Source organism: Neophocaena asiaeorientalis, unplaced genomic scaffold, assembly GCF_003031525.2.
Source record: "Neophocaena asiaeorientalis asiaeorientalis breed wild unplaced genomic scaffold, Neophocaena_asiaeorientalis_V1.1 scaffold230, whole genome shotgun sequence".
NCBI classification, from domain to species: Eukaryota; Metazoa; Chordata; class Mammalia; order Artiodactyla; family Phocoenidae; genus Neophocaena; species Neophocaena asiaeorientalis.
This window is the reverse complement of record NW_020175186.1, coordinates 658,814-665,645: the sequence shown is the minus strand read 5'-3', so window position 1 is coordinate 665,645 and position 6,832 is coordinate 658,814.

Genomic DNA, 6,832 nt, shown 5'->3' with positions numbered 1-6,832 from the left:
CCAAAAAAAAAAAAAAAAAAAAAGGAGAAGCCAAGGAACAAAAGACAAACAGCAAAATGACAGGCATAAATCCAAACATATCACAGTAACAATGTGAATAAACAGTCCATTCAAAAGGCAGAGATTTTCACACTGCATAAAATGAGGTCTAACTATATTGCTCTCTAGAAGAGACAAACTTTTTTTTTTTTTAGTACTATCTGTATTTTGGGGTCATTATCCTATTTTAGTTTTTTTTTTTTAAATTGAAGTATAGTTGATTTACAATATTGTGTTAGTTTCAGGTGTACAGAAAGTAATTCAGTTGTATACATGTATTTTTTCAAATTGTGTTCCATCATAGGTTATTATAAGATATTGAATATAGTTCCCTGTACTATACTGTAAATCCTTGTTGCTTATCTACTTTACGTATAGTAGTTTGTATCTGTTAATCCCATATCCTTATTTATCCCTCCCTACCTCCCTCTCCCCTTTGGTAACCATAAGTTTGTTTTCTATGTCTGTGAGTCTATTTCTGTTTTGTAAATAAGTTTATTTATGTCATTTCTTTTAGATTCCATATAGGAGTGATATCATATAATCTTTGTCTTTCTCTGTCTGACTTACTTCATGTAGTATGATACTCTTCTAGGTCCATCCATGTTGCTGCAAATGGCAATATTTCATTCTTTTCTTAGGGCTGAGTAATATTCCGTTGTATATATGTGCCATATCTTCTTAAACCATTCACTCAGTATGATAATCTCTGGGTCCATCCATGTTGCTGCAAAAGGCAATATTTCATTCTTTTCTTAGGGCTGAGTAATATTCCGTTGTATATATGTGCCATATCTTCTTAAACCATTCACTCAGTATGATAATCTCTGGGTCCATCCATGTTGGCATTATTTCACTCTTTATTTCATACACACACACACACACACACAACCACATCATCTTTATCCATTCATCTTCAGTGGACATTTAGGTTGTTTCCATGTCTTGGCTATTGTAAATAGTGCTGCTATGAACATAGGGGTGCATGCATCTTTTCAAATTATAGTTTTCTCTGGATATATGCCCAGGAGTGGAATTGCTGGATCATATGGCAATTTTATTTTCAGTTTTTTGAGGAACCTCCATTCTGTTTTCCATAATGGCTGCACCAACTGACATCCCCATCAACAATGTAGGAGGGTTCCCTTCTCTCCACACCCTTTCAACATGTTATTTATAGACTTTTTAATAACAGCCATTCTGGCCTGTGTGAGGTGATATCTCATTGTCATTTTGATTTGCATTTCTCTGATGATTAGTGATGTTGAGCATCTTTTCATGTGCCTATTGGCCATCTGTATGTCTTCTTTGGAGAAATGTCTATTTAGGCCTTCTGCCCCAATTTTTGATTGGGTTGTTTGTTTTTTTGTTATTGAGTTGTATAAGCTGTTTCTATAGTTTGGAAATTAAGCCCTTGTCAGTCACATCATTTGCAAATATTTCCATCCAGTCCATAGGTTGTCTTTTTGTTGATGGTTTCCTTTGCTGTACAAAAGACTGTAAGTTTGATTAGGTCCCATTTATTTATTTTCACTTTTATCTCTATTGCCTTGGTAGACTGACCTAAGAAAACATTGGTACGATTTATGTCAGAGAATGCTTTGCCTATGTTCTCTTCTAGGAGTTTTATGGTGTCATGTCTTATATTTTAGTCTTTAAGCCATTTGAGTTTATTTTTGTGTATGGTGTAAGGCTGTGTTCTAACTTCACTGATTTCCATGCAGCTGTCAACCTTTCCCAACACCACTTGCTAATGAGACTGTCTTTTCCTCAATGTATAATCTTCCCTCTTTTGTCATAGATTAATTGACCATGGGTGTGTGGGTTTATTTCTGGGCTCTATTCTGCTCCATTGATTCATATGTCTGGTTTTGGGCCAATACCACACTGTTTTGATTACTGTAGCTTTGCAGTACTGTCTGAAGTCTGGGAGGGTTATGCCTCCTGCTTTGTTCTTTTTCCTCAGGATTGCTTTGGCAATTCTGGGTCTTTTATGGTTCCATATAAATTTTAGGATTATTTGTTCTAGTTCCATGAAAAATGTCATGGATAATCTAACAGGGATCACATTATATCTGTAGCTTGCTTTGGGTAGTTTGGCTATTTAAACAATATTAATTCTTCCAATCCAAAAGCATGGGATAGCTTTCCATTTCTTTGAATCATTTTTGATTTCCTCTATCAATGTTTTATGGTTTTCAGCATATAGGTCTTTCACTTCCTTGGTTTATTCCTAGGTTGTTTTTTTTTAATGTAATTTTAAACAGGATTTTTTTTAACTTTCTCTGATATTTGATTGTTAGTGTAGAGAATGTAACTGATTTCTGCATATTAACTTGTATCCTGCTACCTTGCTGAATTCATTTGTTAGTTCTAATAGTTTCTGTGTGGTCTTTATTATTCTCTACATAGAGTATCATGTCATCTGCAAATAGTGACAGTTTTACCTGTTCCCTTCCAACCTGCATACCTTTTACTTCTTTTTCTTGTCTAATTGCTGTGGCTGGGACTTCAATACTACGTTGAATAGAAGTGCTGAGAGTGGGTTTCCCTGGTGGCTCAGTGGTGAAGAATCCACCTGCCAATGCAGGGGACACGGGTTCGAGCCCTGGCCTGGGAAGATCCCACATGCTGCAGAGCAACTAAGCCTGTGAGCCACAGCTACTGAGCCCACGAGCCACAGCTACTGAGCCCATGTGCCACAACTACTGAAGCCTGTGCGCCTAGAGCCCGTGCTCTGCAACAAGAGAAGCCACCACAATGAGAAGCCCACGCACCGCAACGAAGAGTAGCCCCCACTCGCCGCAACTAGAGGAAGCCCACGCGCAGCAACAAAAACCCAATGCAGCCATAAATAAATAAATAAATAAATAAATATTTTAAAAATACAGTAATTTGGCTGAATATCACAACCTAGATTTCTGAGTTCCAGATTCATAATCATCTACCGGCTACCTATATCTCCTGAGTATCTTTTCAGATATCTCAAATTTAACATGTCCCAATTGGAAATCTTGGTTTTTCTCCCCCTAAACTCAACACTCCCTCCTACTTCCTTCACTGACTCCCACCTCCTTGACAGCATCACAATCCAGGTAAATGGAACTACCATCCAATCAATCGCTCAAGGTAAAAATCCAGAAGTCATTTTTCACTCTTCACTGTCCCTCACTATACAAAATCTGTCAGTGGTCCTGCATGTTTTATTTCCAAAGTATATCTTAAATTTGTCCACTTTGTGCATGCACCAGTGAGGAGTCTAGTACAATCTTGGAGGGTTAGTCAATAAAGTACTGTGCTTTCACTTCAGCACCCTCAGCAATCCGGAAAACAGCTCAGATATGAAAGTCTTTAGTTTGTAAAACTTGGACTTACACACTACGATTCAGCAAATTATCTTTTCATATACGCTAGTATTTAAAGAAATCTTCATTATGGTACACACACTGATTATGCAAAATACATGTTAAATTAACAAAACAGGAAGCGATTCTGGCTATATCGGTAGTTTAGAGTTTAATGCCCATTATTTTTCTCTACCAAGTTACTAAACCCACCCCCCCCACACACAAAAAAAATTATTATTCACTGAACAGCCAAAATAAAGGTGACCTGGATTGGAAACAATAATCACTTTGCAGTGGAGACTGTGTTAGATAATACTGGAAATCATTAATTTAAACACGGACACATTTCTCTGGATTAAATCAAGGTACGTTTCTCTTTATCTGGCCTGCACCTGCTGTGATAATCACTACGTTGAGTTTGCAGTGACAAAGTAAAATCTGGGGAAAGATTTGAATAGAAAACATTATGGGAGAAAACATCTACAATTTAAGTACACATTTCCTGTCCAGCTCAATCACCACACTTCTTACTAAAGAGTGAGCTCCCTCAGATCTTTTACAATGCCCAGGGCACTCTTAATTTCAGGAAATTAGTACTAAATTTTCCTTGTACATTTGTTTTAACAATCTCCTAACATACATACCTCTTGCACTTTATAGAATAAAAGGTCAAAATGTACATTGTTCTGTAAATGAGAATGTTTACTTAGAGACAGGTCTGGTATGAAAAGACCCTTGAACAGGGAGATATTGGTTCATTCATTTGTTCATACAATTACCTCCTGGGTGCCAAGTCAATAAAGTACAGTAGTTAAGAGCTTAGGCTTTTGAGTCAAAACAAAGGGATCAAATCTTTACTCCATCACTTTTATTTAACCTTGATGTGCAGACGCATCATCTATGAAACATCACAGAACTGTGCTGAGGTTATTAAATAATAAAGTGCTTTAGCTCAGTGGCTGGCACAAAACGGGCCATCAATTAATGATTACTGTCATGATAATTACTATTACTGCTGCTCACAGGAACTCAGTCTGGTGCTGTAGGAAGCCCTGTAAACAAATGAAGTACAACCTAATGAAATCTGAACATGTTATGAGACTACAGGGTAGGGAGCAACCAACTTTATAACAATTGGGGAAGTCATGATATAAAGATATGATTTTCTTAGATATTTATTAACGTACTATTAGAATATTTATGGTATTTAGCTATGACAGTAACCTTTGCTGGAAAACAATATTTAGGATTTTCATGAAAGGGCTGCCATGTTGCAGATCCACGGTCTCACCCATCAGTTTGCCTTCATCAGCATCCACAAAGGCAAGTTCATCACTCAAGCCCTAAAAAGACATTAGTCAAGTGGGAGAGGGGGCTTCTGGATTAACTGGAGAATGAAAGAAAATTCTTATACTGGCAATCTATATCTACCTTATGAATTATCAGACTCAGGGAAGACATACTGAATCTGTTCAACATGTCATCATGATATAAAAGTCCAAACTTGAAGAGATACAAGCTACAAGGAGGAAAGCTTCGGCTCACAATTAGGAAAACAAACAGAGAAGCCATTTAATAAACAGAACAGTCTCTGAAGGTAGTGAACACCTCTTCAATTTAAGTTGAGGCTACACAATGATAAAGAAGGGGTTCTGTAGAAGGAATTTCTCACCGGACTACGAGCTCCTAGAGAAGAGGAAGTCATTCATTTTCATTCATCTGGTGCTTAGCATCAACCTGGCACATAGAAGCTCAATAAAAGTTTTTTCAATAAATAGGTTAAAATATAGGGCCCTTTCCAACTCTAAAATTTTACAGTTCTTTTATCAAGCAATGTTACATGCAAAAAGGAATCAGTACTATATATTTCTAGCATGCTACTTCATATGTAATAAAGGAGGAAAATTATATATTGTATTTGCAAAAGAAACTCTAGAGAATACATAAGAAACTGACAAATGGTTTCCTGAAGTGGAATTTAGGGGAAAGGCTGGATGGAAACAGGATGAAAGTGTGACTTCTCTATGTATATCTTTTTTTTTTGAAACATCTTTATTGGAGTATAACTGCTTTTCAATGGTGTGTTAGTTTCTGCTTTATAATAACGTGAATCAGCTATACATACATATACATATGTATATCTTTTTATATTACTTTTATTTTTTAACCTTGTGAATGTATCACCTTTTGAAAAATAATGTTGTAAATAACTACATATATTTAGTATATATTATTAAATATATAATATTATTAAAATCTTCACTGAAAAAAACCAATGGCTTTGAGCTAGTACTTAGAAATAAATGATCAAGTATCCATAATTTAAGTACATGTCCAACTTATATTGTTGGATCTTTTTACTTTATTCTAATTAATGGAAATTTAAAGTGCTTGGCTGATTTGATTATAATTTATTAGCCTAGAAGTCTAAACTGTATCACAAGGAAAACGTTGTTGCCTAATGAGATGCCAATGCTTTCTGGATACTCTAAATTATTTACAGAGATTATAGTAGCATGGAGCAGAATTACACTGTCGATAAAATTACCTTTGAAAGATAGTTTTTAAAATGTTCTGTGTAGAAATGAGCACACCTAGCACTCAGATCTTGGGTTATAATATCATACTCCAATAAAAGGAATCAGGGCTCCTTGGGAAAAAAAAAAAGGTTGATTTACAACTGAAGCAGAAAATATATGACATGAAGAAGCTGAAATATCTTATATGCCAGAAACCACAGAAGTGCTCAAACTAAACAAAAACCCTATGTTGATGGGAGTACGTCAAAGGGACACAGTAGTCGACTGAATGAGCTCCCAATGGCCAAAGCTGGAACAACTTGAGAAACAAAATAAAGATGCACTTAATTATAACCCAAAATATAAAATAAAATTCATGAGCCCATACTGATATTAGTAAATGACTGAATGAATTAATAAAAAGGAGAGAAAAGACAAATCTCCCATGCAGAAGAATCCCAAATAATTTAGGAAGATACTCTACTCCCAAGGAGAGGGAACATAACTCCCCACTCCCTAAGTGTGGGCTGTACAGAGACTTCCTTCCAAAGAGCACAGCATAGAAAGATGGAAAAAAGAGTAACTTTACAGTAGAGAAACCTAACAGTACCTCAGCAAGTGACTGAGGTCAACATCAGCTGTAATAAATCATGTTGATAGTATGTACTCTGGAAATGATGTGATGAAAATGCTACCTAACCTCTGTGTCTTCCTCCCCAAAATCCATTATTTCAGTCTCACTATGAGAAAAACACCAGACTAATTCCAACACAGGAGCATTCTACAGAATATCTGACCAGTACTCCTCAAAACTGCCAAAGTCATCAAAAACAAGGAAAGCCTCAGGAATTCCCTGGCGGCCCAGTGGTTAGCATTCAGTGCTTTCACTGCCAGGGCCTGGGTTCAACCCCTGGTCTTGGAACTATG